The sequence below is a fragment of the Engystomops pustulosus genome, chromosome 3 (genome assembly GCF_040894005.1).
Source record: "Engystomops pustulosus chromosome 3, aEngPut4.maternal, whole genome shotgun sequence".
Classification (NCBI taxonomy): Eukaryota; Metazoa; Chordata; class Amphibia; order Anura; family Leptodactylidae; genus Engystomops; species Engystomops pustulosus.
Genome location: NC_092413.1, coordinates 230,597,088 through 230,619,166, shown reverse-complemented (window position 1 = coordinate 230,619,166; position 22,079 = coordinate 230,597,088). Strand labels below are relative to the sequence as shown.

At 48.9% G+C, this 22,079-nt stretch overlaps 1 protein-coding gene across 1 annotated transcript in view; it reads right to left on the bottom strand.

Moving 5' to 3' along the window:
• The window catches only part of LOC140122772 (fucolectin-like), an 80,664-nt gene that overhangs the window by 40,818 nt on the left and 17,767 nt on the right, over positions 1-22,079 (bottom strand). The window lies entirely within an intron of this gene.

The window sequence follows — 22,079 nt, the reverse complement described above, 5'->3', positions numbered from 1 at the left end:
GAGGTATAGTAAGAGTTATCTCCTTCCAGCTAAAGTTCTGCTGATGATATTCTGCACCAACTTGTCGGAGAGTGATCCCTGGATTAGGCTGTACACCATCATGAGCTCCCCATCCTCCATCAACCGGGATCCCTATCGACACATCGGGGTTGCCCCAGGGAGAAACCTATTCTATCAGCCTATCCCTCTATTTTCTTGCACACACCACCTGCTGGAGACCTTACCAGGCCAAGGCCTCCGTTCCCCATACCAAGCACCGTGACATCAGTGCAGCCAGCCACTCGGATATTCCAGACCCCGGCTTCATCCAGGCCATGAGGAAAGGCTAGGCCCTGGTGGAGGATGTTGCACATACATAGCACTGCAGTGGAAGGAGGTGACAGCACATGTTCCTTCCTGCCTGTGTCCCATCTGGAGAGCTGTTCCCAGGAAGTGCTCAGTGTGTAAAGTAGCAGGGGAGACGACAGACACACTTCCTCTTCCTGCCCCTTCCAGAATCTCCTCCTCTGTACTCTGATGTCATCTACTGGACAAAGATCCACACTGCAGCCCCTTGTTACACCTCCTCTCCAGGGTTTAAGGGTTGCCACCCCGACAACCTGAGTTTGCACAATGTAATCCTCAAATCGAGCTGGCCTTCTGCCAAAGTTGGAACATTGAGAGTGAAAAAGTGGGGTAGATTCCTCTACTGTGGTACTCTCTCCCACCCTTCTCCCATCTCTGTGAGGGGCACATTTTGTCCTGGGTTCCAGCGGTGGATGATCAGCCATTGGGGGAGCCACCACTCCTCGTCGATTATCTGGAAGCTGCGGGAAGCTTTCTTTGGTAACAGGGGGTCTAGTAACAAAGGCACATGGCCTCAAATTCTGATGCACCATACTGGTGGGTCCCTGCTTCCCTTCTGGACTTACCTCGAAAACCTATACTTGCAAGGACCTGAGGGGGTAGCGGACTGGCACTCAGTAACTTGCTCAAATAAAATTCAGATTACAGGTTGCGACGCGTTTCAGCTCCGGACCGGAGCTTTCATCAGGCATCATGAGAATAAATGTGAATTGGTTCCAACAATTTGGGACTTTTTTTGAGCGAGTTACTGAGCGCCGGTCCGCTTCCCCCTTGGGTCCTTACAAGCATTTCTCTACACGTCTCTGGGATCCTGGTCCATGGTTGGACGTGGTTATCAAGGACGGGCAGCTGTACTCATATTTCAGGTGAGTTTTGAAACTTTCACGTTTAGTGTAACATTCACTCAACAATATCACATGAGGTTTGTGCTTGTTTGTTCCTCCTTTCTCCGACTATCTTGTCTTTCGGGGTGCTCCTACCCTGCCCGGAGCCCCAGTTCCCAGGCATATTTCTCTTTACCTTGAAAACCGGAATGTGTGGCTTTGGCTACCAAACAACTTCATATGCCTATGGTTCCTACCGCCAACACAGCTTCCCTCTCCTTTGGGCTGTCTTGTTTCTCACCATCACACCGTCTCTGATCTGCAAGGGAAATTCTCTCTGCTTTCTATTTGCTACCAGATCACGGAGGCTCAAACCAGGTTATACACATCCTGCATGCTTTTACGATGATCCCCCATCCATGTCTGAGAAGTCAATTCTTCCACCTCATGTTTGTTGGGGAACATCATGAGGCTGAAGGGACATCAACTATCTCTCGCAAACATTAGCAAGAAAGGTGAACATTCTGTAGAATAGTGCACCGTATTGTTGGAGACCCCCACTAGCTCAGCCACAAAGTTTGGCCACCTTTCCCTCTTCAAGGGTTTGCAGCATTTGCAGCAAAGTTCTATTCATGCTCTCACAAGCACCGTTACCTTGTGGTTGATAAGGTTTGGCCTGAGTCTTTCTAATCTGGTAAAGCTCTTCAGTGACTTGTCCTTCAAAGCAGGCTCCTTGATCAGAGTGCAGTTGATTGGGGCACCCATACACCAGAATAAAATTTGTGTTGGGATGGCAAAAATCTATTTGAACCCTCGCACAGATTCTGCCTCAGTGAGTTAGTCCATCATAACTAGCTGTAATGGATACCAAGTTTGGATTTTTCTTACCGGTGCCTGGTGCTCTGATGCTCGAGCAAGGCAAAATTCTGGATCTGTTACATACATCCTCAGTTAGTCTTCTCATGCTGGGGTGGAAATAATATCTTTGTAGCCACTCAAAAGTTTTGGTAGAACCAAAGTGTCCATTTTTTTCATGCATCCACAGTACTATTCCCTCCACCTCCTTGGAAGGCACCACCACTTGCCAGGTAGGGCTTATCTCAGAGGGTAGCTGCACTGGCCTGTAGAGCACATCCTCTCGGACAGTCCGCCTCTCTCTCTGCTGCCAGATCCTCTTCTCATCTGATGAGCTGGCATCTCGCTCATCTGATGTAGGACCTCTGTAGCCAATCTCGCACTTTTTTCGTATCTGGAGATCACTTTGCTGCCAATTCCTTTAATCCTCTTCAGACCCTTGGTCAAACTTCAGCTTTGATATCCTGAACCACAACAGACCTATGAGGCGGCATGGGTTGACTGAAGTTAGGAGTCTCATCTCCTCCCCAGTCTTCATCTGTGGTACCAGTAGGTGTCTCAACAGGGTTACAGGATAACGCATCTACATTAGCATTTTTCCGTCCCGGACGATACTGTGTTTTAAAGTCAAACTCACAGCTGTTCTAGCGCCCCCAACTTCCCAGCATTCTCCCGATGAACTAATGGGTTATTGTTGATCATCAATGTGAACTGTGACCCAGGCAGGATATCAGAAAACCTCTATGAAATGGCCCAAACTACTTCCAGCAATTCTAGCTTGATTGAACTGTAGTTATCAGGTTTCTTTTCCCCTTCTCTTAAAGTCTGCAGGCGTATGCTATGACTCTCTCCTGGCAGTCTTGCACCGGGGTCAGCACAGCCTTAAACCCTTCAAGCTCTCGTCAGTCTGCAGCACAAAGGGCAAATTATAACCCGCATAAGCCAGAATTGGAGCACTGGTTAACAGTCTCTTCAATGCCAAAAAGGCCTGTTCTGCATCATCCATCATTTCAAGGGAGCACTCTTCGTTTGGCCTCCTCCAGGGTGGCTACCTAAAGTAGAGCATACAAAGACCTGCGATCTTAGCAAAAGTCTTAAAGGAAATGCTTATAATACCCCACTAGCCCCAAGAAGGACCGTAGTTCATTCACTGTACGGGGGGTGCGTCATTGCTGCACTGTACATACCCTGGAGTCCACGGGCAAGACCTCATCTTTGGAAACTATATGGCCCAAATATTCTACACTCTCCCGGAACAGATGACATTTGTGGGGCTTCAACTTCAAATGGTCAAACTGTTTCAGGTGCTCTATGAATGAGGATGAGAATATGATGATGTCATTAAGGTAGATTTGCAGGCACTCATAGTTTAAGACCCCCAGGCATAGCTCAATCAGTCTCTGGAACATGGCTGGTGCATTGTTTAGTCCAAATAGCATGCGGAGGAACTCAAACAGCCCCATGGGTGTAACAAAGACTCTCATGATCATTCTCCGCAATTGGCACCTGCCAGTACCCACTAGCCAAGTCTAGAAAAGAATTGGGTGCTGCCAGCAAATCCTCAATGTGGGAAAGTGGGTAGGCATCTCTTGAGCAAGCACCTCTTGTGCAAGCATTAGGATGTCTATAATCCACACAGGACTGGAAGCCCTAACACAATTGCAGAAGGCCAGGGGCTCTTATTGGCACGGACGTCCTCCTACTCTTGCATTTGTTTTAACATGTCATTGGCCTCCTGATACTGTAGGAATATGTCAGTAACGCTGCCTAAATGCTGTAGTGTCTGTGTAAGGCCTAAGTCTGTCTCATGTAGGAAGAAAGCACCCAGGCAGGCGGCTAGGACTGAGGACAGTTTAGACTTCTCTGCTGTGGTCAACTCCACCCCCTCTGAGCACACAGATTGACCTAAGATCTGTACTTCCTATACAGAGAGCACTTCTGCCATGTGCTCTTGGGGTGGCAATGTCACTACATGGTCATTCATGTTCATTACCCGAACTAGGACACGGTCATCTTGCATCTGAAGACTGGGCTCCACCATCACTGTGGAACCTTGTAATTTTTTTTTTTTGTAGAAAGACTACAATTAATATTTTCAAGTTAGATACCTAATGATCCAAAAATGTGTGTCCTGGGTACTAAAGTTGGAGTAGTGGTCACATATATTGTATCTGATGAAAGGCTTGCTGATAGCAAGATGTATGTGTATAACTGGAAATCTGCTCAGCCACCAAATGTTGAGGAGTGGGAAATGAGACTGGATCTTTTGATCACAACAGAACAAAAGGAGATTTGAACATCAGGTAGAAAATTGCCCTCAAGGGATATCTGGAAATTATTATCAATAACATGTTTCCAATACTTTTGCCCCAATTCACCAGCCATGAGTCCATCAAGGGCTTGCAACACGTTCATGCCAAGGATAACTGGCACTTGAGAGTCCATGGTGTTCTGCACTACCACTACACCTTTTCCTTTCACCATAAGACCCCAGATCTCGATGTTAGCTTGCATGACACCCAGGGTTTGGATCGGAAGGTTATTGGCCGCTTTTAGGTACACACGATGCGCTGTCTTTACACATATTAATTAAGAAATATTTTTCAAATGCTGCCCTGGCAAGGGTTGTAACTTGGGAGCCTGTGTCCACTGAGCAGGGCAACTCTACTTGGCTTTGACCATTGGACTCTCGCCAACTATGTCCTGGACTTCCAACAAGGGGCAATACCTTAATGCTCCTTCCTGCGGTTTGACCCACTACCGCAGTAGGATCTAGTTTAAATCCCCAGAGTTGGCAACAACACCCTGTCACGGACAGTTGCTGGCCATATGGCCTACTTCATCATACCCCCCAACACTTCCATGGACTTTCTCTCCTATTTACGGTACCTCGTTCTTTGGTAGCTCTACTTCTACCACCTTCCTGGTTATGCTGCATCAGCCTGCCATTTTGGTTAGACATTGTCTCTTTAAGGTCTTGCAGTGCTTCCTCAAGAGAATACAGTCTAAACTCCAATGTTCTTTCTCAAAAGGGTGCTACCAGTATCTGCTTTACACCAGGGTTTGCTTCACACTCTTCCTTCCTCTCTAGCATGATGGCTTCTTTCAATACTTGTTGGAGGGTGAGGTGAGGATTAAGCTTCACAGGCTCTCTCAGCGTTCTCCGCAGTGGCTGGCTTCTCATGCCCAGTAGGAATTGATCTTGCATCACTAGCTCTGTGTTTGTGAAGGACGCTGCTCCCGCTTCTTATTTCTTTTCCAAAGCAGCCATAAGCTCCCGCATAGTGAGACTGTGTCTCATTCTCTTTCTGGTAACATGAGAAGAATCTTTTTCTCAATACTGCTTCAGAAGTCACATTCCCATACAGGTCCTCAAGAAGAGACAGAATCTGCTCAAACCTTTCTCTTTGGCACACTGGACACAACATCGCTGTTTCCTGGGCCTTACCCTCCAGTGTACAGAGCGTCAATTCTGCTTTTAGATGCGGGGCTATATTACACAGTCGAGCCGCCCCTTCAAGTCTTTCCTTCCAGTCTTCTAGAGAAATGTTGTCCCCGTTAAACTTGGGCAGATGGATCAATAGTGCTCCCACTGGGACTGTGTGTGGGGCGGAAGTAACTCTGTTATTCGCCATGTCTGTCTCCATCCTGCCGACTACGCCAGATGTAATGTAGCAGGAGAGACGACAGACACATGCGCTGAGATGAGCAATAAACTTTACTGAAGGATTAATAGATACAGAAAATGTCCATATAATGCAGATAGTAATGTGTCAGATAATAGGGTTGCTTTAGTCTCACTGCAGGAATTTTGGTCTTTCTGGGAGACTCCCCCTCTGTCCACGCTGTCCTAAGACTTCACTTCTTTTTCTGGTTCTCACAACCAGAGTTCTGGGCCTAGTACTTTCTCATTTTAATAACACACAACCACACAACCGCTACTGCCTCTTTCCAGCTCCTCTGACCTCTCACCCTGAATCACTTCCTCTTCCTGCCCCTTCCAGAATCTCCTTTTCTGTACTCTGGTGCCATCTACTGGACAAAGATCCACACTGCAGCCCCTTGTTACAAGTGCATCTGCTCATACTACAGGCAGTGTTCAGTGAACACAGATCAGGTCTGGTTTTAGATAAGGTGGGCAAATCTAAAAGTGGGGCCCCAAATAAAACAATTTTATGAGCAGTCACAGTCAGTCGTAGGCTCCTTTATCCCTGCACAATAATAACACTTTGTAGTTACACACAGTAGTAGGTAAGTATCTGTAATATGGGACTGTATGAGAATGTTATTGGAGAGACAGATGATAGGGAGATGGATGATGGGAGATAAATATGAAAGATGATAGAGATTTCTAGATGCAGAACTATAAAGGAGATAATATATACAGTTAATAGATGATATAAGATATGAGAGATAAATACAGTAGAAGAGAGATAGAAGATTGATTCATAGATAAAAATAATTCCTTTATTTATATAGCCCACACAGAGCGAGCCTGTCAGGCACCAGGGGTAGAGGACCCACTGGACTGCCGCGGACGTGAGCAAACACCTGGGAGCGGAGTCTAAGGGGCACCTAGTTTTCACCATGGCTCACCGCGGGAAATCAGATTAATCGCAAAGGGCATGGAACAAAGCTTTCTTTCAGGCATAGAAGCACAAAGATCCGGCAGGGGTCACAGCAAGACACTAAGCATGTATAGGTAGTCAGGTGGTCAGCGCCAATTAGCGGTGCGCTGGCCCTTTAAATTCCAGACGGTCGGAGCGTGTGGGACCTAGAAGGTGGGGACGAGTGCGCTGAAGCGAGGAGACCGTCGCTGGAGTGTGGCTAGGTGAGTGATGTTGCTGCTGGCGTAAGGGGGCACAAAGGACTGCAGGACACATCTACTACATGATCTGTACTCCGAGATATCACTGTGTTATCTGTGCTGTTACATAGGACTGCAGGACACATCTACTACATGATCTGTACTCATAGATATCACTGTGTTATCTGTGGTGTTACATAGGACTGCAGGACACATCTACTACATGATCTGTACTCAGAGATATCACTGTGTTATCTGTGGTGTTACATAGGACTGCAGGACACATCTACTACATGATCTGTACTCAGAGATATCACTGTGTTATCTGTAGTGTTACATAGGACTGCAGGTCACATCTACTACATGATCTGTACTCAGAGATATCACTGTGTTATCTGTGGTGTTACATAGGACTGCAGGACACATCTACTACATGATCTGTACTCAGAGAGATATCACTGTGTTATCTGTGGTGTTACATAGGACTGCAGGACACATCTACTACATGATCTGTACTCCGAGATATCACTGTGTTATCTGTGGTGTTACATAGGACTGCAAGACACATCTACTACATGATCTGTACTCAGAGATATCACTGTGTTATCTGTGGTGTTACATAGGACTGCAGGACACATCTACTACATGATCTGTACTCAGAGATATCACTGTGTTATCTGTGGTGTTACATAGGACTGCAGGACACATCTACTACATGATCTGTACTCAGAGATATCACTGTGTTGTCTGTGCTGTTACATAGGACTGCAGGTCACATCTACTACATGATCTGTACTCAGAGATATCACTGTATTATCTGTTACATAGGACTGCAGGTCACATCTACTACATGATCTGTACTCAGAGATATCACTGTGTTGTTATCTGTGCTGTTACATAGGACTGCAGGTCACACCTACTACATGATCTGTACTCAGAGATATCACTGTGTTATCTGTGCTGTTACATAGGACTGCAGGTCACATCTACTACATGATCTGTACTCAGAGATATCACTGTATTATCTGTTACATAGGACTGCAGGTCACATCTACTACATGATCTGTACTCAGAGATATCACTGTGTTATCTGTGCTGTTACATAGGACCGCAGGTCACATCTACTACATGATCTGTACTCAGATATCACTGTGTTATCTGTTACATAGGACTGCAGGACACATCTACTACATGATCTGTACTCGGAGATATCACTGTGTTATCTGTGGTGTTACATAGGACTGCAGGATACATCTACTACATGATCTGTACTCCGAGATATCACTGTGTTATCTGTGGTGTTACATAGGACTGCAGGACACATCTACTACATGATCTGTACTCAGAGATATCACTGAGTTATCTGTGGTGTTACATAGGACTGCAGGGCACATCTACTACATGATCTGTACTCAGAGATATCACTGTGTTATCTGTGGTGTTATATAGGACTGCAGGACACATCTACTACATGATCTGTACTCAGAGATATCACTGAGTTATCTGTGGTGTTACATAGGACTGCAGGGCACATCTACTACATGATCTGTACTCAGAGATATCACTGTGTTATCTGTGGTGTTACATAGGACTGCAGGATACATCTACTACATGATCTGTACTCAGAGATATCACTGTGTTATCTGTGGTGTTACATAGGACTGCAGGACACATCTACTACATGATCTGTACTCAGAGATATCACTGTGTTATCTGTGGTATTACATAGGACTGCAGGACACATCTACTACATGATCTGTACTCAGAGATATCACTGTGTTATCTGTGGTGTTACATAGGACTGCAGGACACATCTACTACATGATCTGTACTCAGAGATATCACTGTGTTATCTGTGGTGTTACATGGGACTGCAGGACACATCTACTACATGATCTGTACTCAGAGATATCACTGTGTTATCTGTGCTGTTACATAGGACTGCAGGACACATCTACATGATCTGTACTCAGAGATATCAATGTGTTGTCTATGGTGTTACATGGGACTGCATGACACATCTACTACATGATCTGTACTCAGAGATATCACTGTGTTATCTGTGGTGTTACATAGGACTGCAGGACACATCTACTACATGATCTGTACTCAGAGATATCACTGTGTTATCTGTGGTGTTACATAGGACTGCAGGACACATCTACTACATGATCTGTACTCAGAGATATCACTGTGTTATCTGTGGTGTTACATAGGACTGCAGGTCACATCTACTACATGATCTGTACTCAGAGATATCACTGTGTTATCTGTGGTATTACATAGGACTGCAGGACACATCTACTACATGATCTGTACTCAGAGATATCACTGTGTTATCTGTGGTATTACATAGGACTGCAGGACACATCTACTACATGATCTGTACTCAGAGATACCACTGTGTTATCTGTGGTGTTACATAGGACTGCAGGACACATCTACTACATGATCTGTACTCAGTGATATCACTGTGTTATCTGTGCTGTTACATAGGACTGCAGGACACATCTACTACATGATCTGTACTCAGAGATATCACTGTGTTATCTGTGGTGTTACATATGACTGCAGGTCACATCTAGACTGGGAGGTAGTAAACATTACCCATTTAACTCCACATTAAGGCACTTTAGTAAAGATACATAATCCTACCCGTAACATTAACCCCATAAACCATTTATAACTAAACATAACTAAGAAATGATGACACGAGGCTCCTGTTGGGCAGAAAAGGTCACAGCTATTTATTGCTGATAAACACAATTATTATTATTTTAATATTCTCAAAATCAACCACAATCTCCGTCTGTCTCTTTGGAAACCATAGCTGCCGAAGTGGTTTGTTAATCCGGACTCCCGAACCACCACTTCGACTTCCGAAAAAATCCACATCAATTCTCTTTTCCGCCACTAGGAGCTCCGAGTACTCCTACTCGGAGCTCCGACCCCACCCAACAGGAATCACTAGCCCCAAATCAAATAGAGAAGGGGCGGGGGACTGTAGGGGGATTTTATTTAATTTTAATGAATGCAGAAGGAGGCGATTGGCCCCTCTTTTTTGGGCAGTAACTAAAGGAGGTGGGGGGCCGGCTTGCAGAGCCCGCCCCATGGTTTTAAAAGCATTGGGGGCACGTGGGGGGGTCCTCTTTCCTTCTGCCTGGACCAAGCGGCGAGAAGTCAGGACCCTCCTAGCAGTGCGCTCTTTTTGCCTACCCTCAAGATGGCATCTTTGGAGGCCCAGGTGCTGGAAAGAGTGGATTCGGAGGGGTATGCATGGCTGGATGCCCTGCTTCAGAAACGCGCGGCTGCATCAGCCCCTCTCCTGCAGCGCGCCCCAGAAGACCACGCATCCGATATGCCGGCCGCTACCCTGTCCATCCAGCCCACCCAGTGCTCCTCACCTCACACCATAGAAGAATCTCCGGCTGAAGATGAAGAAGTGATCCCATGCAGTGTGCCAGCCCTTGGAGAAGAAGAGGAGCAGCTGGATGCCGAGCGCGGGAGGCCCGTGCGAAGAATCCGAGCACCAGACCGTTTCAGCCCAGGATCTCCTCCATCCAGCAGGCGGCGCGGCCCGGCGCAGAAGAAGAAGACTGCAACCCCGGCGCAGAGCCCAGCAACAAGGCCGAAGACCACAAGGGATCAGCGTGGGACGGACCCCGACGCTTCCCCAGGTAAGCGGCGCATCGATGCGCCATTTTCCCCGAACCGCCCCCCCCTACCACCTCCGGAGGCCTAAGGCCTCGGCCAGGCCTCAGGCCTCGGCCTATATTAATCAACCCGCCCCGACCAAACCCACGGCTCCGGCCAGGCCCCTGGCCTCGTCCAGGCCCCCGGCGATGCTCCCGGCCGGGCCTCTGGCAGGCTCCCGGCCGGGCCTCTGGCAGGCCTCAGGCCTCAATTTACAACCCACCCCCGTCCAGGCCCCGGGCCGAATCCCACACCCCGGCCTCGGCCAGGCCTCTGGCCTGGATCAGGCCTCCAGCCTCCCCCCCCTCCCCCAGGTGCAGGCCTGAGACCCAGAGCAGGCCTCAGGCCTCCAACAGGCCCACAGCTTCCTCCCCCCCCCAAGGGCAGGCCACAAGCTTGCACCCCCCACCCCCCCCCCCTTTACAGGTCCCGGTCTCGCACCCCCCCTCTCCCAATCCAAGAGGCCCAACGGCCCACCTACCCGCACGGTTCTCCAGCCCTAAGCAGGTCCCCATCTCCCCAACTCATTTTATGCCACCCACCATTATGTTGATGGTACACCTCTCCCGGCTGCAGTTCACAGGGATTCCAGGCGTACATCCCCTAGGGACCGTCACGACAGCTCCTTTACCCCTCAGAGGCCATACCACAGTCATAGGGGCGATACTGGCTCTGAGCTCTCCTCCGCAGGTCACAGCCGCAGAAGACGTCACCGTTACCGCTATGACGGGTACCAGAGCTCCTCCTCGTCAGGTTCAAGCGGCCGCTATGCGGCGCGCTTTCACGATCAGACTCACCATTCCCGGGATGCACATCGCCGGCATGGATCGTCTCGCTACCAGCCCAAGCGTTCCAGAAGGGCTTCTAGCCACCGATCACCAAGAGCATCTATGAGCAGACCATCGCCTCCAGCTTCTCTCCAGTCTAACACCCACGACCAGAGGCCTTCAGCAACGGCCTCACCGAAGACAACGGAAGGAGAACGAAGATCTTCACCTGCTGCCTCAGCCACTCGTCCACCGCAGCTCAACCCATCAGCGCATCAGACGACAGCATCCGGTGAGTTCAGTGGTCTTCCTTCATGGTCGACCATTACCTCTCACAAAGACACAGCAAACATGATCACTTCTGTCAAATCCTTCCTAGCACAGTTAGAGGGTAGCCAGGCTATCCCGGGGGGAGGGGACGCAGGTCAGGTTAGCACCAATCCAGGGGGAGGGGATGCACCTCAGGCTAGCGCTAATCCAGGGTCAGGGATTACTTTTAAGGACACTATGTTCTGCGCAGTTTCCCCTTTAGGTACCTATGTACCGGAGGAGTTAAAAGAAAAAATTAGGAAGGGCGATTACGTGGACATATGGTCCCTGTTAAATGTCGATCATATGACGGTCGACAAAGAACTCTTCATTCGAAAAGGGGTCTGACAAAAAACTTAAAGCGTCTAGAACCCTAAACAATTGGCTCCAGGCGTTTTCAATCTTAGGTTATATCATAACCCAAAAATCCCCAGCCACCGCACCTGACCTGTTTGTGTACTTAGACACAATAATCAGCGGTTTTAAACTTCACGGGGGATCGGCCTGGTGGCGCTACGATGAAGAATTTCGTCGTAGTCTCCCACTCAACCCTAACATAGGATGGGCTTCCAGAGCCACTGACGTGTGGCTTCAGCTCATACTAGCGCAGCGCACGCAACGCCCCTTTCTCGGGCCCTCCACAGGGTCATCGCAACAGCTTGCCCCTGCGTCACAAAAACCTACCGGTGCATGCTGGCTCTACAATGAGGGCCACTGCAGATACTACTCCTCGTGCAAATTTAGGCACGAATGTTCTATCTGTGCGGGAAATCATTCAGCCATGCGTTGCTTCAGACGTAACAAAGGTAATACCGCCCCCTCCCAACCCGAGAACGCCGGTGAACGCTCTGTTGCTAGGCCCCTGGCTAAAGCTCTACCCAAAGAGACAGGAAGCAAAGCTTCTTGAGGATGGTTTTCTCTACGGGTTTTACATCCCCCATCAGCCTTCTTCAGCGGTCTTCAAATGCGGCAATTTAATTTCAGTTCGTGAAAATCCCGAGTTAGCATTGGAAAAAGTTCACAAGGAAGTTAATTTAGGTAGGATGGCGGGCCCTTTTTCAGAACCCCCATATCACAATTTACGTATTTCACCCCTTGGCCTCGTACCCAAAAAGGAACCTGGCAAATTTAGACTGATCCATCACCTTTCATTCCCCAAGGGATCATCAGTTAACGACGCTATATCAAAGGAGGATGCAGCGGTCTCGTATGTTTCCTTTGATAGGGCGGTTAGCTTGGTTAGACAGGCTGGCCCAGGTGCCTTAATTGCAAAGTCGGATATCGAGTCCGCATTTAGATTGCTCCCAGTACACCCCGATTGTTTCCATCTGCTGGGTTGCTGCCTAGAAGAAAAATTCTATTACGATATGTGCCTCCCCATGGGCTGCTCCATTTCGTGCTATTATTTCGAACTTTTTAGCACGTTTTTGGAATGGCTCTTGGGATATGAAACAGGAATTTACTCCACTACGCACTACCGGGACAATTTTTTGTTTGTTGGTCAACGGGACTCCAATACTTGCTCTCTTTTACTCGAGACTTTTACATCCTTGGCTAAGTTTATTGGTGTCCCCTTGTCACCTGACAAAACTGTCGGCCCAGTAACCATTTTGTCTTTCTTGGGCATTGAATTAAATACCTTAGAAATGACGTTCAAATTACCTGAGGAGAAAGTATCCCGTCTCCGTATGGAGATTGAATCAATTGTATGTAAAAAGAAAGCAACCCTGCACCAGTTCCAGGTCCTCCTGGGCCTGCTGAACTTTGCTTGCAAAGTCATACCCATGGGCCGCGCATTCTCCCGGAGGCTGTCCCTAGCCACAAAAGGCACCCAAAATGCCTAATCATTTTATTAGAGTTACCAAACCCCTGAAGGAGGACCTCTCAGTTTGGCAGGTGTTCCTTCAGGATTTCAACGGTTTTGGCATCCTTCAAGAAATCGAGGTTGATAGCCCTTCCCTAGGCCTTTTTGTCTCTTCTTGCCCCTCACATGGTTTTGCTGCCATCTATGGTAAAAAATGGTGCAAGGGTTCTTGGCCCACAGAATGGTTACAATTAGGAGGTACGAATAACTTAACTCTCCTGCAGCTTTTCCCAGTATTGGTAGCCTTAGATCTTTGGGCCCCTCTCTTGGCAAACAATCGGATTCGTCTGTGGTCTGGTAATAAGGCGGTAGTACAGGCCCTTAACAGCCTTTCCTCACCCTCTTATCCGGTGCTTGCGTTGCTCCGTCACTTAGTCCTTAGATGTCTGCAAACTAATATTTGGCTCAGAGCAAGGCATGTCTCTGATGCGGCGAACGGCATGGCTAATGCCCTGTCTTGTTCCCAATTGCAGTTATTCAGGGAGCCCCACGGGTCACCAGACGAGTTAGGGACGGATTGCCCGCAGCACTTGCAGCTTGTACAACTGATGAGGAAGTCTTTATCCGAAGCAACGTGGCAAAAATATTCAGCAGCTTGGAACCAGTGGTTAATCTTCTCTGGCGGTACCATACCCACGGAGAAATCCCTCCTCCTCAATTACACGCTAGATTGGCTAGCCTCTTTAAAAAATCAAGGTGCTTCATTTCACAAGGCAAAAGTTAGTTTAGCGGGGTTAGCGTTCATTTTAAATTTGCATGACTGCCCAGATATTACAAAATCATTCCTGTTAAAACAATTGTTAAAAGGATGGAAACGGATGGGGTCAACACAAGATTCCCGTAGACCGGTATCACTTCCCCTGCTAAATCGGATCATCGGGGCTTTGGATGGGGTTTGCAGCTCAGCCTTTAAGGCTTCCTTATTCAAAGCGGCTTTCTCCATGTCTTTTTTCGGGGCCCTTCGTATCGGCGAGTTAGTCCCCTTTAGCAGCACTAAACAGGGTGGGTTACTGCAATCGGACGTTATTCCCTCCCCGTCCTCCGTTAAAATACGCATTCGCTACTCCAAAACAGACATATTTGGCAGAGGCACTTGGTTGTACATCTTGCCTTTGGGTTCTGACCCCTGCCCCGTCTTCCATGTATGGAATTTTGCGCCGCTTCGCCCAGCGGGTTCCAAAAATTTCTTAGTCCACGAATCGCCCCTCTTACACGTTTTCAATTCTATTCTGTTTTCAAAAAAACCCTCACCCTGTTAGGCTTGGACCCAAAAGAATTCGGAACCCACTCATTCCGCATTGGTGCGGCGACTACCGCCCACTCCTGTGGAATGAGTGCCGATGCCATAAAATCACTCGGCCGTTGGAAATCCGATTGCTTTAAATCCTACATTCGGCCAGATCTCAACCCCTTGTTTTAATTAGCCTTCCTCTTTTCAGGTGCTGTCAGGCATGTTTGGATAGTGGGCCACTCATATATTCATTGGGCCGAGCGGAGAGCTGCGGTGCGGCCATGCGGACGGAACTTAGGCCTATCTAACGCAAAGGTGCACTGGCGCGGCACTCGCGGCATGAGGTGGTCCCAGGTCCTGGCTGAGGTAGCTGAGATCAGTAGAAACTGTCAGGAACAGGCGGTCGTCATTTTGCACGCTGGAGGTAATGACCTCGGCCGGGTAAAAGTAGGGGAACTGATCTCCCTTATGAAGCAGGACCTCTCTCGCTTCCCTTCGCTATTTAGGTCAATGTCGTTGGCATGGTCTGAGGTTATACCCCAATGCCACTGGAGAGGAGCCAGGGATCATGAAGGAATTGAAAGGGCTAGGAAAATCCTAAATATTAGGATTTCAAAACATGTAGCTTCTCTAGGAGGAGTGTCTTTTCGGCATAAAGACTTGGAAGGGGACAACCGGCATTTGTTAATAGGGGACGGAGTTCATCTGAATGCTATCGGTATGGATATTTTTTTGTTGGGCCTTCAGGAGTTGGCGGAGAAAGCTATGGCTTTGGCATGTGTGGGGGGTCGCAGCCGGCGTTAATAATTTTAAAGCGGCTGCTCCTGTGGCGGAGTTTTCACATGCCCGTAGGCAAAGGGAAGGCCCCCACATGACGTCTGCCGTCCAGCAGCCGACATTTCGGGCGAAGGTTTTTTCTATGAAGAATTGTTTTTCTTGTTTTTCAATTTTTTGCACTTTAAATGTTTTGTTACTTATTAACTAAGGTTTTTTCAAAAATAAATGCTGTGGCCTACCCACATACCCACAACAATTTAATGGTCCCTGTCATTCAATAAAGATTTGTTTTGGAGGTTGGCAAATCCCCGGGTCAAGAGCATCGGTTTTGATGGTGCTGGTCTACAAGTCCCTACAGTCCTACTGTACATGCACCCACCACATGATCTCCATAGTCCTGCCAGGGCTAATCTATAGTACATCTCCTGCCCTGGCACCTTCACTTACAGTGCCTTAAGCAGCACACTGCCCATCACCCCCTCACTGCCCTCTGCTTCTAGCAGCATATTTAACCCTTGCAGTGCTGCAGGGTAGAGGCTTAGCTGCAGTTATGGATCCCCAGCTCCCTACTCTGGCTGCTGGATCCTTCCCTCACATGTGGTGCCCCAGGGCAGGGGCTTCTGCTGCTGCTAGGAGTCTCTAGCTCCCTGCCCCAGCTATGAGTAACCCCCCCCATCATACCCTATAGATTTTGAGGTCCCTGATGAAGACCTGCTCCCCCCCCCCCCTTACAATGGGCAGCTTATGCTCCCCAACTTCCTCCATCCCAGGGTGCACCATGCTAGACTTCGGTTTTATGAAGGGTTTTAGTGCAGTTGGGCTCCTTCTAAGGAACCCTCTTAAAATTGGCGCTGCACTTACAGCTAGTGTGTAAGGTCTTTTTAGTTTCAGGGGTGGGATGGATAAGGTGCTGGCGTTCTAATTGTTTTGAAGGTTATGTCACTTTAATTTTGCTTCTTTGCTAATGCATTATCTTTTTCAGGTTTTCACTCCAGCATGTGAATGCTAGGACACTTGTGTGTCTATTGGGCAGATCAGCGCGTGAATATCCATCTGGGTGGTGGAACCTTGGGCTTCTATGGTACCAACATCTGTGGGTGAGGTCTCCGGGTCCTGCACTGCTTGCAAAAAACAGCTTGAGGTTACGATAATCGGCCATTATTCAGTAGTCATCATTTAAGGGGCGTCGTCATCTGCTACATTCGCCTTAGGCGACAAATTACACTAATCCAGCCCGACCTGGAGCGATTTACGTTTTTCTTTCTCTACCGGGAGTTGGGGTGGTAGGACATAATCATGAAAGCTGTATGGTACGGGGCTAGAGATGCAGCAATAGTGGATGTGACAATACCTGGGTGTCACAATTTGTTTGGAAGAGTGATGTATTACATCAGCTGGTGGGCACCAGTGATTGTTTGCTGTTACCTGTTGGCGTCCATCTTTCGGACACCAGGTTGGAATGGATATGGTGTGGTTTTTGGTTGGCTGGGGGTCGGAGGGTCATGTAGTTGTGGATACATGACCTCCTCCGTGGTGGTTTTTTAGGGGTAACACTGCCCTACATGCCCTTACATATGGCAGGCATACAGGGTGTTATCTGGTGTTATGTAAAGTGGAATGGTTAAAAGTGTGTATATATTCAAACAAACAAATGGTTAAATTATCAATGGTTTCAATAAAGCTGTGGCCGACCCCGAGTCAACCCACAATTGAGAATGGTTAAGCAATGGTTTTGTTTGGTTATTTATATTTGGGGTATGCGGTATTAAAGGGGCCAATCCGGCTCCGGGTTAGTAAGTGTTTATTATTTGAGCAGTCATACAGTGAGGAACACTACCCTCATACAGTGAGGAACACTACCCTCATACAGTGAGGAACACTACCGCCATACAGTGAGGGACACTACCCCCATACAGTGAGGAACACTACCCCCATACAGTGAGGAACACTACCGCCATACAGTGAGGAACACTACCCCCATACAGTGAGGAACACTACCACCATACAGTGAGGAACACTACCACCATACAGTGAGGAACACTACCGCCATACAGTGAGGAACACTACCGCCATACAGTGAGGAACACTACCGCCATACAGTGAGGAACACTACCCCCATACAGTGAGGAACACTACACTACCCCCATACAGTGAGGAACACTACCCCCATACAGTGAGGAACACTACCCCCATACAGTGAGGAACACTACCCCCATACAGTGAGGAACACTACCGCCATACAGTGAGGAACACTACCGCCATACAGTGAGGAACACTACCGCCATACAGTGAGGAACACTACCGCCATACAGTGAGGAACACTACCCCCATACAGTGAGGAACACTACCCCCATACAGTGAGGAACACTACCTCCATACAGTGAGGAACACTACCCCCATACAGTGAGGAACACTACCCCCATACAGTGAGGAACACTACCCCCATACAGAGAGGAACACTACCCCCATACAGTGAGGAACACTACCACCATACAGTGAGGAACACTACCGCCATACAGTGAGGAACACTACCCCCATACAGTGAGGAACACTACCCCCATACAGTGAGGAACACTACCTCCATACAGTGAGGAACACTACCCCCATACAGTGAGGAACACTACCCCCATACAGTGAGGAACACTACCCCCATACAGAGAGGAACACTACCCCCATACAGTGAGGAACACTACCACCATACAGTGAGGGACACTACCACCATACAGTGAGGAACACTACCCCCATACAGTGAGGAACACTACCCCCATAGAGTGAGGGACACTACCACCATACAGTGAGGAACACTACTCCTATGCAGTGAGGAACACTACCCCCATAGAGTGAGGGACACTACCACCATACAGTGAGGAACACTACCCCCATACAGTGAGGAACACTACCCCCATAGAGTGAGGGACACTACCACCATACAGTGAGGAACACTACCCCCATACAGTGAGGGACACTACCACCATACAGTGAGGAACACTACCCCCATACAGTGAGGAACACTACCCCCATAGAGTGAGGGACACTACCACCATACAGTGAGGAACACTACCCCCATACAGTGAGGGACACTACCACCATACAGTGAGGAACACTACTCCCATACAGTGAGGAACACTACCACCATACAGTGAGGGACACTACTCCCATACAGTGAGGAACACTACCCCCATACAGTGAGGAACACTACCGCCATACAGTGAGGGGCACTACCCCCATACAGTGAGGAACACTACCACCATACAGTGAGGGGCACTACCCCCATACAGTGAGGAACACTACCACCATACAGAGAGGAACACTACCCCCATACAGTGAGGAACACTACCACCATACAGTGAGGGACACTACCACCATACAGTGAGGGACACTACCACCATACAGTGAGGAACACTACTCCCATACAGTGAGGAACACTACCCCCATACAGTGAGGAACACTACCGCCATACAGTGAGGGGCACTACCCCCATACAGTGAGGAACACTACCACCATACAGTGAGGAACACTACCCCCATACTGTGAGGAACACTACCGCCATACAGTGAGGAACACTACCCCCATACAGTGAGGAACACTACCCCCATACAGTGAGGAACACTACCCCCATACAGTGAGGGACACTACCGCCAAACAGTGAGGGACACTACCCCCATACAGTGAGGGACACTACCCCCATACAGTGAGGGACACTACCCCCATACAGTGAGGAACACTACCCCCATACAGTGAGGAACACTACCGCCATACAGTGAGGGACACTACCCCCATACAGTGAGGGACACTACCCCCATACAGTGAGGAACACTACCGCCATACAGTGAGGAACACTACCCCCATACAGTGAGGAACACTACCCCCATACAGTGAGGAACACTACCGCCATACAGTGAGGGGCACTACCCCCATACAGTGAGGAACACTACCACCATACAGTGAGGAACACTACCCCCATACAGTGAGGAACACTGGCCCCATACAGTGAGGAACACTACTCCCATACAGTGAGGAACACTACCACCATACAGTGAGGAACACTACCCCCATACAGTGAGGAACACTACCCCCATACAGTGAGGGACACTACCGCCATACAGTGAGGGGCACTACCCCCATACAGTGAGGAACACTACCACCATACAGTGAGGAACACTACCCCCATACAGTGAGGAACACTACCGCCATACAGTGAGGAACACTACCCCCATACAGTGAGGAACACTACCTCCATACAGTGAGGAACACTACCCCCATACAGTGAGGAACACTACCCTGATACAGTGAGGAACACTACCCCCATACAGTGAGGAACACTACCCCCATACAGTGAGGAACACTACCGCCATACAGTGAGGAACACTACCCCCATACAGTGAGGAACACTACCACCATACAGTGAGGAACACTACCCCCATAGAGTGAGGGACACTACCACCATACAGTGAGGAACACTACCCCCATACAGTGAGGGACACTACCACCATACAGTGAGGAACACTACTCCCATACAGTGAGGAACACTACCACCATACAGTGAGGGACACTACTCCCATACAGTGAGGAACACTACCCCCATACAGTGAGGAACACTACCGCCATACAGTGAGGGGCACTACCCCCATACAGTGAGGAACACTACCACCATACAGTGAGGGGCACTACCCCCATACAGTGAGGAACACTACCACCATACAGAGAGGAACACTACCCCCATACAGTGAGGAACACTACCACCATACAGTGAGGGACACTACCACCATACAGTGAGGAACACTACCACTATACAGTGAGGAACACTACCCCCATACAGTGAGGGACACTACCACCATACAGTGAGGAACACTACTCCCATACAGTGAGGAACACTACCACCATACAGTGAGGGACACTACCACCATACAGTGAGGAACACTACTCCCATACAGTGAGGAACACTACCCCCATACAGTGAGGAACACTACCGCCATACAGTGAGGGGCACTACCCCCATACAGTGAGGAACACTACCACCATACAGTGAGGAACACTACCCCCATACTGTGAGGAACACTACCGCCATACAGTGAGGAACACTACCCCCATACAGTGAGGAACACTACCCCCATACAGTGAGGAACACTACCGCCATACAGTGAGGGGCACTACCCCCATACAGTGAGGAACACTACCACCATACAGTGAGGAACACTGGCCCCATACAGTGAGGAACACTACTCCCATACAGTGAGGAACACTACCACCATACAGTGAGGAACACTACCCCCATACAGTGAGGAACACTACCCCCATACAGTGAGGGACACTACCGCCATACAGTGAGGGGCACTACCCCCATACAGTGAGGAACACTACCACCATACAGTGAGGAACACTACCCCCATACAGTGAGGAACACTACCGCCATACAGTGAGGAACACTACCCCCATACAGTGAGGAACACTACCTCCATACAGTGAGGAACACTACCCCCATACAGTGAGGAACACTACCCTGATACAGTGAGGAACACTACCCCCATACAGTGAGGAACACTACCCCCATACAGTGAGGAACACTACCGCCATACAGTGAGGGGCACTACCCCCATACAGTGAGGAACACTACCACCATACAGTGAGGAACACTGGCCCCATACAGTGAGGAACACTACTCCCATACAGTGAGGAACACTACCCCCATACAGTGAGGAACACTACCACCATACAGTGAGGAACACTACCCCCATACAGTGAGGAACACTGGCCCCATACAGTGAGGAACACTACTCCCATACAGTGAGGAACACTACCACCATACAGTGAGGAACACTACCCCCATACAGTGAGGAACACTACCCCCATACAGTGAGGGACACTACCGCCATACAGTGAGGGGCACTACCCCCATACAGTGAGGAACACTACCACCATACAGTGAGGAACACTACCCCCATACAGTGAGGAACACTACCGCCATACAGTGAGGAACACTACCCCCATACAGTGAGGAACACTACCTCCATACAGTGAGGAACACTACCCCCATACAGTGAGGAACACTACCCTGATACAGTGAGGAACACTACCCCCATACAGTGAGGAACACTACCCCCATACAGTGAGGAACACTACCGCCATACAGTGAGGAACACTACCCCCATACAGTGAGGAACACTACCACCATACAGTGAGGAACACTACCCCCATAGAGTGAGGGACACTACCACCATACAGTGAGGAACACTACCCCCATACAGTGAGGGACACTACCACCATACAGTGAGGAACACTACTCCCATACAGTGAGGAACACTACCACCATACAGTGAGGGACACTACTCCCATACAGTGAGGAACACTACCCCCATACAGTGAGGAACACTACCGCCATACAGTGAGGGGCACTACCCCCATACAGTGAGGAACACTACCACCATACAGTGAGGGGCACTACCCCCATACAGTGAGGAACACTACCACCATACAGAGAGGAACACTACCCCCATACAGTGAGGAACACTACCACCATACAGTGAGGGACACTACCACCATACAGTGAGGAACACTACCACTATACAGTGAGGAACACTACCCCCATACAGTGAGGGACACTACCACC